The sequence below is a fragment of the Coregonus lavaretus genome (assembly GCF_964263955.1).
Source record: "Coregonus lavaretus genome assembly, chromosome: 1".
Taxonomy (NCBI): Eukaryota; Metazoa; Chordata; class Actinopteri; order Salmoniformes; family Salmonidae; genus Coregonus; species Coregonus lavaretus.
In genome coordinates, this window is record NC_139988.1 from 29,497 (window position 1) to 50,000 (window position 20,504).

The 20,504-nt window shown below is 40.2% G+C and overlaps 1 pseudogene across 1 annotated transcript in view; it reads left to right on the top strand.

The window, feature by feature from the left end:
* Positions 1-20,504, top strand: part of LOC311118553 (protein eyes shut homolog) — a 154,492-nt pseudogene that overhangs the window by 26,454 nt on the left and 107,534 nt on the right. The window contains exons 5-7 of the transcript in view: positions 993-1,246; positions 3,317-3,421; positions 17,041-17,163. The product of the transcript in view is annotated as a protein eyes shut homolog (transcript). The remainder of the gene's footprint in view (positions 1-992; positions 1,247-3,316; positions 3,422-17,040; positions 17,164-20,504) is intronic.

A 20,504-nucleotide genomic window follows, 5' to 3' on the forward strand; every position in this document is an offset into this window, starting at 1 on the left:
TCCCCTATTTAGGGGACTTTGACCGGTCCTGGACCGGTTCCGACCAAGATTTCTGTGTACAGAACGCTGTGTGAACTGTGCAACATCAACAACATTCCACATTTTGTTGTGTTAAACTGGATTACATTCTTAATAAAAAAAATATCTACACACAATACCCCATAATGACAAAGTGAAAACATGTTTGTGTTTTGTTTTTAGCAAATATATTGGAAATCAATTATTGCTTTGCACTCCGTGAAAGCTCTGGTTGTCCCGCTTCACATGTCACTCTCCGCTGTCATCTGAGATGCAGTATGTGAAATCCGACACCTCATATATAAATATTTCTGTATTTAATTTTCAATAAATTTTCAAAAATCTAAAAAAGAACATGTTTTCACTTTGTCATTATGGGGTATTGTCTGTAGATGGGTGAGATAATTTGTTTAGTTTTTTATCCATTTTGAATTCAGGCTGTAACAACAAAATGTGGAATAAGTCAAGGGGTATGAATCCTTTCTGAAGGCACTGTAACTGGTTTTAAGTACTGTCTATTTGTAGGCTGAGGTGGTCTACTGGTTAAGGCTGCTGCCTTCAGTGCGCACGCATACTGTGTCGGTTGGGTTGAAATCCGTCACAGGCCATTCATTCTGGCACTAAACTTCTCTCCCATCTTTCCTGTCTTTCTCTCTGTCCTCTATCCAATAAAGAAATACGGTATGTTTAGGGCAACCGCTGCTCCGATGGTTACCTCATCAATGGGGTACTACAGAATAGAAAAAGTATTGGAAACTCCATTAAACAATTGCTGCTTTGCAATTCCCTCTAGGATGCTAGAAAACAAATGAAAATCCATTTAGAAATTCTCTTAAATGTTTTGGTAACACTTCACTTAAGACACACAGCTATAATGCATTACAAGGCAGTCTTAATGCATCTTAAGACTTGTCGGAAGTATCTATGAACGGTGTCTGTTAATATCATATTATAATGGATGTCTCTGTCACCAGCTGCCTTTGTCCCAGAGGATACAGCGGTAGCTACTGTGAGATGGACGTTGATCACTGTATTGGCCATCTCTGCTCTGAGCACGGCGTATGTCTAGACCAACAACACAACTATACCTGTCGCTGTGAGCTCGGGTTCCAGGGGAGGTACTGTGAGCGGGAGACGGACAAGTGTAAGAGTTCCCCGTGTGCCAGTGGTGCCACCTGTGAGGATGTCATCGGAGGCTATCAATGCCACTGCCCCCCGGGGTTTGAAGGTAGGCCTACAGTATGTTAAGCTGGTGATAACATTCATCTCTTGTTTTATGTATTGTTCTCTATAGAAAACAGTTGATTTCAGGTCAACTCACCAACTAACCTACTAAATAATAAAGAAACGAGCGGCAGGGTTTTTCCTTAGTTCATTGTTGTCAATATGTGTCGTCCTTTATCGTGGTGCTTTCATTGATTTGAAACCGTTAAAGGAATACCTCAACCAAATTACAAATGAACACATTTGTTCCCTTAACTTGGAAAAACAATGTTGATAACCAAAAAGAGAACATGGCATAGCAGCATCTCTTGAAAATATCCCATATGTACAGATGACGTCACTGAACAAAAATATAAACGTAACATGTAAAGTGTTGGTCCCATGTTTCATGAGCTAAAATAAAAGATCCCTCAAATGCTGTGCACAAATTTGTTTACATCCCTGTTAGTGAGCATTTCTCCTTTGCCAAGATAATCCATCCACCTGACAGATGTGGCATATCAAGAAGCTGATTAAACAGCATGATCATTACACAGGTGCACCTTGTGCTGAGGACAATAAAAGGCCACTCTAAAAATGGGCGGCAGGTAGCTTAGTGGTTAAGAGCGTTGTGCCAGTAACCGAAAGGTCGCTGGTTCTAATCCCCGAGCCGACTAGGTGAAAAATCTGTCGATGTGCCCTTAAGCAAGGCACTTAGCCCTAATTGCTCCTGTAAGTCGCTCTGGATAAGAGCGTCTGCTAAATGACTAATAATAATAATAATAAATAATAAAAAAGTTATTTCACACAACACAATGCCACAGGTGTCAAGTTTTGATGGAGCATGCAGTTGGCATGCTGACTACAGGAATGTCCACCAGAGTTGTTGCCAGAGAATTTAATGTTAATTTCTCGACCATAAGCCGCTTTCAACATCGTTTTAGAGAATTTGGCAGTACGTCCAACTGGCCTTACAACCGCAGACTACGTGTAACCACGCCAACCCAGCACCTCCACATCCGGCATCTTCACATGCGTGATCGTCTGAGACCAGCCACTGAAACTAAGGAGTATTTCTGTCTGTAATAAAGCCCTTTTGTGGAGAAAAACTAATTCTGATTGTCTGGGTCTGGCTCCCCTGCCCAGTCATGTGAAATCCATAGATTAGATTAGGGCCTAATAAATGTTTTTGAAATAAATGTATTTCAATTGATTGATTTCCTAATTTGAACTGTAACTCAGTAAAATCGTTGAAATTGTTGCATGTTACGTTTATATTTTTGTTCAGTATATATTGGCACCATTGCAATGGAGCAGGATGTTCTGTTTTCTGTTTTTAATGAATGGTCAGCCTGAGCAGTCAGCAAGCTAAGGGACATTAGGAGTTTGTGCCGTACAACCATTGATTTACAATAGCAGCACACGGCAGAGCTCTGTGTTCCCTAGTACCCTCATGGGAGTGCACACAATGCCATAAAAGTCCCCGAAGATGAGAAATTGGGGCCACAATTCTATCACGTTCTATGTATGCATGTGTGTATGTGTGTGTGTGTGTGTGTGCGTGTGTCTGTGCGTGTGTGCGTGTGTCTGTGTGTGTGTGTGTGTGTGCGTGTGCGTGTGCGTGTGCTTGTGCTTGTGCTTGTGCGTGCGCGTGTGCGCGTGTGTGTGTGCTTGTGTCTGTGTGTGTGCGTAGTGTAAGTAATATATTACTTCTGCTGTTGTACAACGTTGCGTTACATAATGTGATCATATGTAACAGCATAATATGATTGTCAAGGTGTCTATAAGCATTACTGATGTTCCTTACGTTACTTGGGAAGCATTTTTATAATGTAGAAAGTCACTTTGTCATACGCACATCACATTATACTGATGCTGGTAGAGAAGCTCAAATATTTTGTTTCAACCCTGGTACCATTGGCCCAGAACATGGCCACATTAAGTACAGTACACTGTAGAGTGAACAGACATTAGAAGACATTTACATTCTAACATGCTTAGAAAAGTATGTAAACCCAACTGAAATGTGCACAGAGCATGCACAGAACGTACACTATAAGGGATATTTACAGAATGTAATCTGTTGTGTTTCCAGGAAGATGGTGCTCAGAGAATGTTAATGACTGCTGGTCAAGGCCTTGTCTGAATGGAGGTTCCTGTATGGATCTGCTAAATGGATACATCTGCCACTGTCCTTTTGGTGAGTACCCTACTGACTAGCATAGCACCATAGAAATCACTGTCGTTTTGGTGAGTACTCTACTAACCAGCATAGCACCATAGAAATCACTGTCGTTTTGGTGAGTACTCTACTAACCAGCATAGCACCATAGAAATCACTGTCGTTTTGGTGAGTACTCTACTAACCAGCATAGCACCATAGAAATCACTGCCGTTTTGGTGAGTACTCTACTAACCAGCATAGCACCATAGAAATCACTGTCGTTTTGGTGAGTACTCTACTAACCAGCATAGCACCATAGAAATCACTGTCGTTTTGGTGAGTACTCTACTAACCAGCATAGCACCATAGAAATCATGCAGCATGCCATATACTGTACAGTGCCTTCAGAAAGTATTTATTCCACATTTTGTGTTACAGCCTGAATTCAAAATTGATTAAATATATTTTTTTTCTCTCACCCATCTACACACAATACCCCATAATGATAAAGTGACAATGAAATGTTAGCAAGTCTATTGAAAATGAAATACAGAAATATCTAATTTACATAAGTATTCACACCCCTGAGTCAATACATTTTACGATCACCTTTGGCAGAGATTTCAGCTGTGAACCTTTCTGGGTAAGTCTCTTAAGAGCTTAGCACACCTGGATTGTACAATATTTGCCCATTATTCTTTTTGAAATTCTTCAAGCTCTGTCAAGTTGGTTGTTGATCATAGCTAAACAGCCATTTTCAGGTCTTGCCATAGATTTTGAAGCAGATTTATGTCAAAACTGTAACTCGGCCACTCAGGAACATTCACTGTCTTCTTGGTAAGCAACTCCAGTGTAGATGTGGCCTTGTGTTTTAGGTTATTGTCCTGCTGAAAGAGGAATTCATCTCCCAGTGTCTGGTGGAAAACAGACTGAACCATGTTTTCCTCTAGGATTTTGCCTGTGCTTAGCTCCATTCCGTTTCTATTTTTATCCTGAAAAACTCCCCAGTCCTTAACGATTACAAGCATACCCATAACATGATGCAGCCACCACTATGCTTGAAAATATGGAGAGTTATACTCAGTAATGTGTTTTATTGGATTTGCCCCAAACATAACACTTTGTATTCAGGACAAAAAGTTAATTGCTTTTCCAAATGTGTTGCATTATTACTTTAGAACCTTATTGCAAACATAATGCATGTTTTGGAATATGTGTATTCTGTACAGGCTACCTTCTTTTCACTCTGTCAATTAGGTTAGTAATGTGGAGTAACTACAATGTTCTTGATTCATTCTCAGTGTTCTCCTTTCACAACCATTAAACTCTGTAACTGTTTTAAATTCACCATTGGCCTCATGGCGAAATCCCTGAGATGTTTCCTTCCTCTCCGGCAACTGAGTTAGGAAGGAGACCTGTATCTTTGTAGTGTCTGGGTGTATTGATACACCATCCAAAGTGTAATTATGAACTTCACCATGCTCAAAGGGATATTCAATGTCTGCTTCTTTTATTTTTACCCATCTACCATTAGGTGCCCTTCTTTGCGAGTCATTGGAAAAATCTCCCTGGTCTTTGTGGTTGAATCTGTGTTTGAAATGCACTGAGGGACCTTACAGATAATTGTATGTGTGGGGCACAGAGATGAGGTAGTCATTCAAAAATCATGTTAAACACTATTATTGCACACAGAGGGAGTCCATGCAACTTATTATGTGACTTGTTAAGCTTCTCCCCTATTTGACCTAGATAGTTTGTGTATGTATTGATATGTAGGCTATGTGTGCCGTTTTAAATGTATGTAGTTCTGTCCTTGAGCTGTTCTTGTCTATTAATGTTCTGTATTATGTCATGTTTCATGTTTTGTGTGGACCCCAGGAAGACTAGCTGCTGCTTTTGCAACAGCTAATGGGGATCCTAATAAAATACCCAAAATGAATTAAAAAAACAACAAACATAATTCCACTTTGACATTATGGGGTATTGTGTGTAGGACAATTACACATTTCAGTCTGTAACACAACGAAATGTGGAAAAAAAAGTCAAGGGATGTGAATACATTCTGAAGGCACAGTAGCTATGTGTTACAATGAAACATTTGGCCATTAAATGCATACAGATCCTATCATTGAATATAATCTATCCTATAATTGAATTCATTATAGGGTCTTTATGATGACATGAATGTTGAAAATAGTTGGTATGTGTAGTGGTATATAAATCATGCTGTGTTTACAGTTACAGTCTGATATATTGGCATCCTTGCACTTTACAATGGCGTGAATATACAATAGAGTGGTCACTTTCTGTTTAAATAAAGGTTACAATAAATATTTAACAATAACACAATACAATTTTCCAGATGTACATTCTTGACCCTAGTATGATATAATCACCAGTATACTACATGCAATGCACCTGGAAAAATAGCCATTTGGTATTTTATTAGGATCCCCATTAGCTGTTGCAAAAGCAGCATCTACTCTTCCTGGGGTCCACACAAAACATGAAACATGACATAATACAGAACATGAATAGACAAGAACAGCTCAAGGACATAATTACATACATAATTCGATTTAGCCCCATATGCAGTATCCCCAGCCCCAAAAACATATATCACTAGTCTCCTAATGTTATCACATGACAATAAAACACGGTAGTAAAATACATCATTGTAAATTTTCGGTTGAAAATGTACGAAACAAACTTCTCCGTCATTTACTTGAAGTTGAAGTGGAGAGGAAACAGACCCCCCAGTGTGTCATCAAACATCCATTATTGCTCAGATTTCTACGGCAGATTCGGAGACTAAGGTGTGTTTAATCTGGTTTGCGTTTTCCGGGAATTGAATTAGATAAGTGGCTTGCGATGTTTACTTTATAGATAGAATAAATGTAACAGAAAAAGGGTCTCTGCAAGGTTAACCCCATTTTCACAACCATGCTTCAGATGTCCATCATCTTTAGCATCTCTATTGGGCTAGCTCCAAATGTTTAAAAAAATTGATATAGTTATATTTTTGTGGGATTTCCGGGAACAAGGACAAATTGATGTTTTGGTTTTGTTCTTCTTTCTTAACAGGGACAATGTAGACTATGAATAGAACTTGTGCAGTGTGTGTGTGTGTGTGTGTGTGTGTGTGTGTGTGCACGCTATGCTTTTCCAAAATGGTTCAGGCAATTCTTTATCATTTAAATTGAAGGAGTTTGAAGGACTAGAATGAATGGTAGCTGGTGCCTGAGATAAAAAAAAAAATATATCTGTAAAGTTCAAAAGGTACACTCGAACCATAACATTTTAAAAACCGAGGCTGAGAATATTCTGCATTGAATTCATGCTCGAAAGAATACAAAAGGTGAAAGTACTCTACAAAACAAGGAGTCCAGGTTCCAGCTTCTACGCCTTCATCCACGCTTTACAAACCAATTAAATACACACGTACTGAAGAAGACGCACCTGTGCATCACAGGTGCAACCGACGCATGGTAACAAGTTATTTATAATGTAAATGCCTGATGCTGCAATAATGTAGTCATTTTCAGAAATGCTTTTACATTTTACAAGCCTCAGAAAGCAAAGTAGTAGAAAACAATCATATGAAATTAGACCAACAGATGAGAGCAGCCCATAATGTCTTGGTGTTTTTAATGCTCAACAGAATGAGAAGGACAAACAGACCTGAGGTACACTAATGTTATTTTGATGTACGGCATGATGGCATCATTTGCAATTGAAATTGACTTTTACCATCTTCCACTGCATGTATGTTGGGTTTTGAATATTGCATGGCATGCTGTTTCACTACTGCTTGTCAGCTGGTGATGCCTCATATTCTACAGTTATAATACAATAATGGACCACCACAAGCTGCCTCTTATTCTACAGTTATAATACAGTAATGGACCACAACAAGCTGCCTCTTATTCTACAGTTATAATACAGTAATGGACCACCACAAGCTGCCTCTTATTCTACAGTTATAATACAATAATGGACCACCACAAGCTGCCTCTTATTCTACAGTTATAATACAGTAATGGACCACCACAAGCTGCCTCTTATTCTACAGTTATAATACAGTAATGGACCACCACAAGCTGCCTCTTATTCTACAGTTATAATACAATAATGGACCACCACAAGCTGCCTCTTATTCTACAGTTATAATACAATAATGGACCACCACAAGCTGCCTCTTATTCTACAGTTATAATACAATAATGGACCACCACAAGCTGCCTCTTATTCTACAGTTATAATACAGTAATGGACCACCACAAGCTGCCTCTTATTCTACAGTTATAATACAATAATGGACCACCACAAGCTGCCTCTTATTCTACAGTTATAATACAGTAATGGACCACCACAAGCTGCCTCTTATTCTACAGTTATAATACAATAATGGACCACCACAAGCTGCCTCTTATTCTACAGTTATAATACAATAATGGACCACCACAAGCTGCCTCTTATTCTACAGTTATAATACAATAATGGACCACCACAAGCTGCCTCTTATTCTACAGTTATAATACAATAATGGACCACCACAAGCTGCCTCTTATTCTACAGTTATAATACAATAATGCACCACCACAAGCTGCCTCTTATTCTACAGTTATAATACAATAATGGACCACCACAAGCTGCCTCTTATTCTACAGTTATAATACAATAATGGACCACCACAAGCTGCCTCTTATTCTACAGTTATAATACAATAATGGACCACCACAAGCTGCCTCTTATTCTACAGTTATAATACAATAATGGACCACCACAAGCTGCCTCTTATTCTACAGTTATAATACAATAATGCACCACCACAAGCTGCCTCTTATTCTACAGTTATAATACAATAATGGACCACCACAAGCTGCCTCTTATTCTACAGTTATAATACAATAATGGACCACCACAAGCTGCCTCTTATTCTACAGTTATAATACAATAATGGACCACAACAAGCTGCCTCTTATTCTACAGTTATAATACAATAATGGACCACCACAAGCTGCCTCTTATTCTACAGTTATAATACAATAATGGACCACCACAAGCTGCCTCTTATTCTACAGTTATAATACAGTAATGGACCACAACAAGCTGCCTCTTATTCTACAGTTATAATACAGTAATGGACCACAACAAGCTGCCTCTTATTCTACAGTTATAATACAATAATGCACCACCACAAGCTGCCTCTTATTCTACAGTTATAATACAATAATGGACCACCACAAGCTGCCTCTTATTCTACAGTTATAATACAATAATGGACCACCACAAGCTGCCTCTTATTCTACAGTTATAATACAATAATGGACCACAACAAGCTGCCTCTTATTCTACAGTTATAATACAGTAATGGACCACAACAAGCTGCCTCTTATTCTACAGTTATAATACAATAATGCACCACCACAAGCTGCCTCTTATTCTACAGTTATAATACAATAATGGACCACCACAAGCTGCCTCTTATTCTACAGTTATAATACAATAATGGACCACCACAAGCTGCCTCTTATTCTACAGTTATAATACAATAATGCACCACCACAAGCTGTGTGTGTGTTTACCTTGGTTGTGTCTCAAAATTCACCCTATTCCCTGTGTAGTGCACTACTTTTAAATAGGAAATAGGGGGCCATTTGGGACACTTGTTGGCATTTACATTTACACACCTCTTCAAGCACATTGTTTTCCTTTTCACATAAAATAATACATTTAGATTTACTCTATTTTTGATACGATTTCTGATGTTTGAGTGGCTTAATCAACACTACTGGAGTCTTGTTTGTAACAATCATAGATGTATTTAATGTATTGAATTAAGTCATTTATTTAATTCTGTAAGCACAACACAGTGTTTTGTGAACACATTGCCGCTACAGAGGTTTAGAATTAATTTACCCACAATGATCACTCCAAATGGCACTCTACTCCCTATATAGTGCATGACTTTTGACCAAGTAGTGAACTACATAGGGAATAGGGTGCCATTTGGGATCAGGGAATGTGTTCCAGGCATATTGATCATTAAACTCATACTGGTAATGCGGTGATATTTGTCTTGATTTGTGCAAATAGACAGCCGTCTGTTTCTTTTACAGGGTGATTTTAATCAGGGAGATTCATTTCAATTTATCCCTTTTATATTTCATTAATTTCTCAGCGTCATGCAATATTGTTATTGTCATTTATAATGTTATAGTTATCTGAGGTGGTTATCTGAGCTATTGGATGAGTCCCAAATGGCACCCTATTCCCTATATAGTGCACTACCTTTGACCAGGGACTACTTTTGGTCCAAAGTAGTGCACTATATAGGGAATAGGGTGCCATTTGGGACACATACGTTATAGCAAGCTCCTTGTGTTCTCACCCATGTTAACTCTATAGAAATATAGCGCTACAGTGCCACCCTAATCCAGGGAACTGATACATAGACATTGGTTCAAGTAGTGTTTGAAACCTTTCAGATATTAGATATGATTTTAGATATGTTGAGTGTTTGCTTTAGCCTGCCTGGAGTGCCAGGGGGACGGGGTTTGTACTTTTGGTACTTTTCTTTTGATTCCATCACAACAGGCAAGCTTAATCAATCACCGCTGTAAGTATTTTGAATGATTTCAAATAGTATTTGAACCCAGGTCTGCTGATACAGTCTCCTACTGCTGTACTCTGGCAGTGTGGTGAATGTGTACAGAACCTTGCACTTCATTATTTGTCAAATGAGATTCGACAAAGTACATACAGCAGAATAGATTAAAAATGCTTTTCTCGTGTTTAAGCTTGCTGGTCTCGGGTGGTTTGCTGGTTGATGTTGCTTAGAGTCATTTTTCTCTGCCTCATCATTATGGCAGGATATCTGCATAAATTCTGCATATCATTGTTCCTCCTCCCATTTGCATTAAGGACAAACTTTCTGAGTTTCTCTCATAGCCACTTTAGGATTCCTCAGTTTCAATGCACATGTTGATTGATTACCAGTTTCATATTACCATCGTTTTTATTGTAGAGGGGTGCTAAGAGAGTTTAGGTTCAGGAGATTATTTGTAGAGGGGTGCTAAGAGAGTTTAGGTTCAGGAGATTATTTGTAGAGGGGTGCTAAGAGAGTTTAGGTTCAGGAGATTATTTGTAGAGGGGTGTTAAGAGAGTTTAGGTTCAGGAGATTATTTGTAGAGGGGTGCAAAGAGAGTTTAGGTTCAGGAGATTATTGTAGAGGGGTGCTAAGAGAGTTTAGGTTCAGGAGATTATTGTAGAGTGGTGTTAAGAGAGTTTAGGTTCAGGAGAGTATTGTAGAGGGGTGTTAAGAGGCCTACTTTGATACTCAAATGAGATGCAATAATATATTACTTGTATGAATGAATGAATGACATTTTATTTTCGCGTCAAACCGGCAGTTGGCGACCCATGCCTTACGGGATTACTTGACAGATAAACAAACAATACAATGATTCAATGATTTTCTGTTTTTACAGTTTTCGGTACATATAGTTTAAACAACTCAGAGGAAATGTTATGTTATACACAGTAGAGCTTTCTCAGGCCTTCAGTCCTTTATCCCCCCCCCCAACCGCACCTGCTGTCTCGACCTCTGAATGCTCGGCTATGAAAAGCCAACTGACGGGCTGACTGTTGCAACCTCTACAACCACTGTTATTATTATTTGACCCTGCTGGTCATCTATAAACGTTCAAACATCTTGAAGAACGATCAAGCCTTAATGGCTATGTACTCTTTTATAATCTCCACCGGCAATGCCAGAAGAGGACTGGCCACCCCTCTGAGCCTGGTTCCTCTCTACCCAGTACAGCCAGAAGAGGACTGGCCACCCCTCTTAGCCTGGTTCCTCTCTACCCAGTACAGCCAGGAGAGGACTGGCCACCCCTCTGAGCCTGGTTCCTCTCTACCCAGTACAGCCAGAAGAGGACTGGCCACCCCTCTTAGCCTGGTTCCTCTCTACCCAGTACAGCCAGGAGAGGACTGGCCACCCCTCTGAGCCTGGTTCCTCTCTACCCAGTACAGCCAAATGGACTGGCCACCCCTCTGAGCCTGGTTCCTAGTGCTGAACGATTAGTTCTTTAAGAGGCCGGGTCGGTTTCTGTTAGATTATTTAAAAAATATCACAGATTTCGGTTTCAATATAAAAAAATGACATTCATTTGAAATGCACTATGCATTATGTGGGTTGAATGCTGTAACAACACAGAATACAACAATTCATAAAAATCCCATGATGGTAGTGACTGTCCATTACTGCTTATCACTTATTAACCATCATTTATTCACATTACTTTACTTTAATAAAATATTTGTTTTATGTGATTACCTTAATATTTCATTCCAAGACATCATCTCATCTCTATAGAGCTGCTGCCTATGCTGTCTGACAAAATCACTATTTTAGTAGTTATTCAAAGTAAATAAGGCATATTATTGGTAGCTATGGGCTGTATTCTCAAAAGTCTAAAGTAGTCTAATGGTAGCTGTGGGCTGTATTCTCTAAAGTAGTCTAATGGTAGCTGTGGGCTGTATTCTCTACAGTCTAAAGTAGTCTAATGGTAGCTGTGGGCTGTATTCTCTACAGTCTAAAGTAGTCTAAAGGTAGCGGTGGGCTGTATTCTCTACAGTCTACAGTAGTCTAAAGGTAGCTGTGGGCTGTATTCTCTAAAGTAGTCTAATGGTAGCTGTGGGCTGTATTCTCTACAGTCTAAAGTAGTCTAAAGGTAGCGGTGGGCTGTATTCTCTACAGTCTAAAGTAGTCTAATGGTAGCTGTGGGCTGTATTCTCTACAGTCTAAAGTAGTCTAAAGGTAGCGGTGGGCTGTATTCTCTACAGTCTACAGTAGTCTAAAGGTAGCTGTGGGCTGTATTCTCTAAAGTAGTCTAAAGGTAGCTGTGGGCTGTATTCTCTACAGTCTAAAGTAGTCTAATGGTAGCTGTGGGCTGTATTCTCTACAGTCTAAAGTAGTCTAAAGGTAGCGGTGGGCTGTATTCTCTACAGTCTACAGTAGTCTAAAGGTAGCTGTGGGCTGTATTCTCTAAAGTAGTCTAATGGTAGCTGTGGGCTGTATTCTCTACAGTCTAAAGTAGTCCAATAGTAGCTGTGGGCTGTATTCTCTACAGTCTAAAGTAGTCTAAAGGTAGCTGTGGGCTGTATTCTCTACAGTCTAAAGTAGTCTAAAGGTAGCTGTGGGCTGCATTCTCTACAGTCTAAAGTAGTCTAATGGTAGCTGTGGGCTGTATTCTCTACAGTCTAAAGTAGTCTAAAGGTAGCGGTGGGCTGTATTCTCTACAGTCTACAGTAGTCTAAAGGTAGCTGTGGGCTGTATTCTCTAAAGTAGTCTAATGGTAGCTGTGGGCTGTATTCTCTAAAGTCTAAAGTAGTCTTAAGGTAGCTGTGGGCTGTATTCTCTAAAGTCTAAAGTAGTCTAAAGGTAGCTGTGGGCTGTATTCTCTACAGTCTAAAGTAGTCGAAAGGTAGCTGTGGGCTGTATTCTCTACAGTCTAAAGTAGTCTAATGGTAGCTGTGGGCTGTATTCTCTAAAGTAGTCTAATGGTAGCTGTGGGCTGTATTCTCTACAGTCTAAAGTAGTCTAATGGTAGCTGTGGGCTGTATTATCTACAGTCTAAAGTAGTCTAAAGGTAGCTGTGGGCTGTATTCTCTACAGTAGTCTAAAGGTAGCTGTGGGCTGTATTCTCTACATTAGTCTAAAGGTAACTGTGGGCTGTATTCTCTACAGTCTGAAGTAGTCTAATGGTAGCTGTGGGCTGTAGTCTAATGGTAGCTGTGGGCTGTATTCTCTACAGTCTGAAGTAGTCTAATGGTAGCTGTGGGCTGTATTCTCTACAGTCTAAAGTAGTCTAAAGGTAGCTGTGGGCTGTATTCTCTACAGTCTAAAGTAGTCTAAAGGTAGCTGTGGGCTGTATTATCTACAGTCTAAAGTAGTCTAATGGTAGCTGTGGGCTGTATTCCCTACAGTCTAAAGGTAGCTGTGGGCTGTATTATCTAAAGTCTAAAGTAGTCTAAAGGTAACTGTGGGCTGTATTCTCTACAGTCTGAAGTAGTCTAATGGTAGCTGTGGGCTGTAGTCTAATGGTAGCTGTGGGCTGTATTCTCTACAGTCTAAAGTAGTCTAAAGGTAGCTGTGGGCTGTATTCTCTACAGTCTAAAGTAGTCTAATGGTAGCTGTGGGCTGTATTCTCTACAGTCTAAAGTAGTCTAATGGTAGCTGTGGGCTGTATTCTCTAAAGTCTAAATTAGTCTAATGGTAGCTGTGGGCTGTATTCTCTACAGTCTAAAGTAGTCTAATGATAGCTGTGGGCTGTATTCTCTAAAGTAGTATAATGGTAGCTGTGGGCTGTATTCTCTACAGTTTAAAGTAGTCTAAAGGTAACTGTGGGCTGTATTCCCTACAGTCTAAAGTAGTCTAATGGTAGCTGTGGGATGTATTCTCTAAAGTAGTCTAATGGTAACTGTGGGCTGTATTCTCTACAGTAGTCTAAAGGTATATGTGGGCTGTATTCTCTACAGTAGTCTAAATGTAACTGTGGGCTGTATTCTTTACAGTCTAAAGGTAACTGTGGGCTGTATTCTCTACAGTAGTCTAAAGGTAACTGTGGGCTGTATTCTCTACAGTAGTCTAAAGGTAACTGTGGGCTGTATTCTCTACAGTAGTCTAAAGGGAACTGTGGGCTGTATTCTCTACAGTAGTCTAAAGGTAGCTGTAGGCTGTATTCTCTACAGTAGTCTAAAGGTAACTGTGGGCTCTATTCTCTACAGTAGTCTAAATGTAACTGTGGGCTCTATTCTCTACAGTAGTCTAAAGGTAACTGTGGGCTGTATTCTCTACAGTAGTCTAATGGTAGCTGTGGACTGTATTCTCTACAGTAGTCTAAAGGTAGCTGTGGGCTGTATTCTCTAAAGTCTAAAGCAGTCTAAAGGTAACTGTGGGCTGTATTCTCTAAAGTCTACAGTAGTCTAAAGGTAACTGTGGGCTGTATTCTCTACAGTATTCTAATGGTAGCTGTGGGCTGTATTCTCTACAGTAGTCTAATGGTAGCTGTGAGCTGTATTCTCTACATTAGTATAAAGGTAACTGTGGGCTGTATTCTCTACAGTAGTCTAAAGGTAGCTGTGGGCTGTATTCTCTACAGTAGTCTAAAGGTAACTGTGGGCTGTATTCTCTACAGTAGTCTAAAGGTAGCTGTGGGCTGTATTCTCTACAGTAGTCTAATGGTAGCTGTGGGCTGTATTCTCTACAGTAGTCTAAAGGTAGATGTGGGCTGTATTCTCTACAGTAGTCTAAAGGTAACTGTGGGCTGTATTCTCTACAGTAGTCTAATGGTAGCTGTGGGCTGTATTCTCTACAGTAGTCTAATGGTAGCTGTGAGCTGTATTCTCTACATTAGTCTAAAGGTAACTGTGGGCTGTATTCTCTACAGTAGTATAAAGGTAACTGTGGGCTGTATTCTCTACAGTAGTCTAAAGGTAACTGTGGGCTGTATTCTCTACAGTAGTATAAAGGTAACTGTGGGCTGTATTCTCTACAGTAGTCTAAAGGTAGATGTGGGCTGTATTCTCTACAGTAGTCTAAAGGTAACTGTGGGCTGTATTCTCTACAGTAGTCTAAAGGTAGCTGTGGGCTGTATTCTCTACAGTAGTCTAAAGGTAACTGTGGGCTGTGGCAGGAACAGGGAGTAGGTAGTCCCATTTGGAGATGACAGCGGGCACTGTAAGGCTGTGTCCCAAATGCCACCCTATTCCCTATGTAGTTCACTACTTTTACCAGGGCCGATAGGGGAAAGCGTAGGGCTCTGGTCAAAAGTAGTACACTATATAGGGAAATAGGGTGCAATTTGTGATGCACACTAAGTGCGACATTCCTTCATGCAACATTAACCTCCAAGTGAATTGCACGCACAATTGGTTATTAAACACTTGTGAAATACTTTGTTGGAGGCATTAGCTGTTGGTTAGCAACTCGGGGTAACACAGCAGATACTTCAAGAGTAGTTGAACTGATGTGACATCCATTTGTCTTTTTAATATAATGTAAGTTACAATGTTTCAATTCTATTAGGTTATCCATGAAAATGGGTTATAGTAAGTCAATATGGCTGCTTCTTGTATGCCTCAAGTCCTGCTGGCTCTAGTGTTAATATACGACTCCCCATCTCATTTCGGTCTTATGTAAAAAATTATCATCATCTAAATTGTGTTTTTTTACACAGACTCAGCGCTTCAAAATGGAATATCATACACTGCAATTGGAGGAAAAATGGGGAAAGTAATGATGCCTTGATAGTTAATACATTTCTAAACCCACTTACGCTGTCAATGTGCCATCATGGAAACGTAGGTTAACAACTACTACACATGTTAAAGAACAGTAAGTGTATAATTTACCCATAGTTTGTAAAATGTTAACAATTATTTCATTATTTAGGTCTCTAACCTATATCCTCAATGAAGTGTTAATAATAGATTCTATGCAATTCAAGCCAAACATTTGCACCGGTGAGGTGACATTGTGAGATGTTGTTGACTTTGATAGCTGCTACTATTGATTATTTAATGGCCAGAAAGCACATCAGGCCACAGTCGGCATCTTCTTCTTAGTGTAGTTGGCTCTTTCGATTTGTGATATGTTTTCCAATTAGGCAGCATCTTTATCTCACAGAGCGCCAATTTGGGAGCAGAGAGAGATTTTCTGCATCCCCAATGGCACCCTATTCCCTACATAGCACACTACTCCCTACTCATTGCCCATAGGTCTCTGGTCAAAAGTAGTGCACTACATAGGGAATAGGGTGTAATTTGGGATGCGACCATTGGTAGATTAGGTCCATTCAGGCATTCATTAAGGTCATACTGTGTTCCATTATGAGACATGATATATTAGCCAGCCTTATTTACTGGCGTTATTGAACAGGTATCAGTTACACAGCGGCTGGGGTTTTATTTAGAACGAATGTTATCGACGCGGCCCCATCTATCAATGACATGTAGGCGCTGCATCTGCTTCGGTAGACAAATGTGATATAGATCAGTAGCGAGAGAGGCTGGACGGGTCTTTATGTCGGTGGTTAACTCACTCACTCACTCACTCACTCACTCACTCACTCACTCACTCACTCACTCTCTCTATTAGCATACTGGGCAGCAGGTAGATTGCCAGTAGGAAGAATCAATGCCTCACATCAATCTACTAGAGAAAGGATGTCTTTAGCTGATAAAACATAAAACAGCCATAAATGTGTTTTAAAATCATTTTGTGAATTCCTAACTTTGTGGTGGCTTGGCTTCCTCAAGGAAAGGAAATTGTCCCACGTTTTAGAGTAGTGCATTCTCCTCTACTTAATGGCTCCTCATAGCTTAACAAGGACATTTTAAGGACATTGTCTCAAAGTAGAGCGTTGTGGTGCACAGTGAGTTCCATGTCATGGTCTTCATTGAGTTCATATTGCTAAATGCTGTATTCTTATTTCATTTTATCCTCCAGTATCTTGTATTTTTCACTTGATGGAAGAAACTGATTTTTTATGTTTGTATCGTGTGTGTGTGTGTGTGTGTGTGGTGTGTGTGTGTGTGTGTGTGTGTATGGTGTGTGTGTGTGTGTGTGTGTGTGTGTGTTGCAGGGTTTCAAGGGGAAGACTGCTCTGTGGATATGGACCTCTGCTCACTAGGAATATGCCAAGAACACACAGTGAACTGCGCTGAGACTGGGAATGGACAGAACGTCACATGTATTTGTGAAAAAGGTAATTCCCCATGGTCACGTGTTGCCTTTCAAACGCGACTGATTACAAATGTAGGATCTTCATTTGATCACCCTGTTGCAGGAGAACTTTCCTGCAGGAGAACTTTCCTGCAATGCAGGACATTTAAAACTTGTAGTGTATTTGAGGTCTAAAAAGGCTTCTGAAGTTTGTAATTTCCACTTTGAAATTTCAGATTTGATTTTCTCTTACTAAAAATGTATCATTCCCTACAAAAATGTCCATTAATTATAGTCCACATAATAATTCACATTTCCTGTTGCTGCAGGATTATTTTCCTTTTGTAGCAAACTGGCTTAAATTTCGATCCTACATCTGTACAGTACATTTAGGGAATACGTTGTTGATGATCAGAAATGACATTTAAACTATTTTTAAGATTCCGAACAATTCATGACGGTTTATAGATATAGATTGAAATATTCTATACATCTTGCTTGATAGTTCAGATAGAATCAGTTTGTAAAAAAATAAATAAGGCAATATTGATGCATATTAGATATTCATCAGGCTGTTTCCTGTCTTAGTCATCATAATGATCGTCTCCCTCTTTTTCTAAACGAGGGAACAATAAGAATAGATTGTCAAGAATAGATTTAGTCTTCAGGGCGGTATCTATTTCCATCTGCTCTACATGACCAAAAGTATGTGGACACCTGCTCGTCGAACATCATTAATATGGAGTTGGTCCCCCCTTTGCTGCTAGAACAGCCTCCACTATTCTGGGAAGACTATCCACTAGATGTTGGAACATTGCTGCAGGGACTTGCTTCCATTCAGCCACGAGCATTAGTGAGGTCAGGCACTGATGTTGGGCGATTAGGCCTGGCTCGCAGTCGGCATTCCAATTCATCCCAAAGGTGTTCGATGGGGTTGAGGTCAGGGCTCTGTGCAGGCCAGTCAAATTCTTTCACAGCGATCTCGACAAACCATTTCTGTATGGACCTTGCTTTGTGCACTGGGGCATTAAATAAATAAAATAAAAATAAATAAATTGGTCATTTAGCAGACGCTCTTATCCAGAGCGACTTACAGGAGCAATTTAGGGTTAAGTGCCTTGCTCAAGGGCACATCGACAGATTTTTCACCTGGTCGGCTCGGGGATTAGAACCAGCGACCTTTCGGTTACTGGCACAACGCTCTTACCCACTAAGCTACCTGCCGCCCTTCAGCATTGTCATGCTGAAACAGGAAAGGGCCTTCCCCAAACTGTTGCCACAAAGTTGGAAGCACAGAATCGTCTAGAATGTAATTGTATGGAGTAACGTTAAGATTTCCCTTCACTGGAACTAAGGGGCCTAGCCCGAACCATGAAAAACAGTCCCAGTCCATTATTCCTCCTCCACCAAACTTTACATTTCGCACTATGGATTGGGGCAGGTAGTGTTCTCCTGGCATCCACCAAACCCAGATTTGTCTGTCAGACTGCCAGATGGTGAAGCATGATTCATTACTCCAGAGAACGCGTTTCCACTGCTCCAGAGTCCAATGGCGGCGAGCTTTACACCACTCCAGCCGACGCTTGGCATTGCGCATGGTGATCGTAGGCTTGTGTGCGGCTGCTCGGCCATGTAAATCCATTTCATGACGTTCCCGATTAACAGTTATTGTGCTGACACAGGGAGAGAAAGTGGCTGGGACTCAGTAGAACACAACCTGTTATTACCATGGTGACGAGCATAGAAGTAGAATCATTAGAATAGATTAATATTTAATATAAATATTTTATTTCTGTGGTGATGAGCTTCTCAAACAATGACATGATTATGAGTTAGATCCCTGACTGGTTGAAACAGGACAAATATAAGCACCCACCAAATGGTCCTTTGTGGCTTAGAGCATGGCGCTTGCAACGCCAGGGTTGTGGGTTCGTTTCCCACGGGTGACCAGTACGAAAATGTATATACTCACTACTGTAAGTCGCTCTGGATAAGAGCGTTTGCTAGATGACTAAAGTGTCAAATGTTAAAGATCATTATTATTATTTAATCAGTCTTCTGATTGTAGAACTGTCTCTAATGTCTTATACAGTATCATGTGACCTCTTATACAGTATCATGTGACCTCTTATACAGTATCATGTGACCTCTTATACAGCATCATGTAATCTCTTATACAGTATCATGTGACCTCTTATACAGAATCATGTGACCTCTTATACAGAATCATGTGACTCTTATACAGTATCATGTGACGTCGTATAGAGTATGTGACGTTCTGCTGCGGTTGTATTATGGAGTTTGTGTCATGGTAATTCAGGTCTCACATGTGAATATGTTTTATGGTCTGTGTTTACAGTATAGTTGAGCTTGGTTACTGTTGCTGTGGGCCCTTGGACAGGTCTTAAAGGTCCTGATATTGTATGAAGCCTTGAGTGTTAGATATGGGGTTAAGGTTCAACATGTTTAACGATAGTGAAGCTTGTATCATAAAAACAACACTACATAGAATACTGCATGTACAGTGAGGAAATTATGCAAGGTACAGACAATGAACAGTGATCGTGAAGCGATGCAAGCATTCATCAAACTGTAACTTGAAACTAAAATATGTCCAAACGTCCCATCATCCCATCACGCACCTAACCACCACACCTAAAATGTAAAACATTATCTTAGTCTGAGCGATTATCCCGTGGAGGTTCATGCGACCATATCAATAACCAACAACTTCATTACTCCCCTTGCACTTATGCTTGACGTGTGTCAGAGTCAACGATCATGAGTGATTTCTTATGCAAATGAAAGAGCAACCCTACAGTGAGCGCCAGCCTCCTCCGTAACTCCTCTCTAGTCCTCTCCCCCAGCTCTGGCTCCACTTCTCAAGGGCAAATTACAAGCCACAGCGGATGGCCTTTCATAAATGTTTTAGACTGGCAGGGGTTGGCATACACATTATCTACTGCCTTAATGCCACACCTGCCAAGATAGCTTAACAGGAATATGTGTCACACGCGCACTCACTCACTTACACACACACACACACACACACACACACAAACACTCACACACACAATACACTACACAGCGTACGTACCAGTACCTCCTCCTAGAACTGTCTCCCTCACTGCAATGTGTCCTTGCTATGTGTTCTTACACTGTATGATATTTTACAAGCTAAAAGCATTGTTTCAGAAGCAATAAAAGTGGTCTCCCTAGTATCTGTCAGAGAAGCATGGCTAAACCCAAGACACTGTCCCAAATGGCATCCTATTCCCTAAATAATTCACTACAGAGCCCTATGGGCCCTGGTCAAAGGTAGTGCACGAAATAGGGAATAGTGTGCCATTTATTATTTCTTAAAACAGTGGGGACTCTGTAATG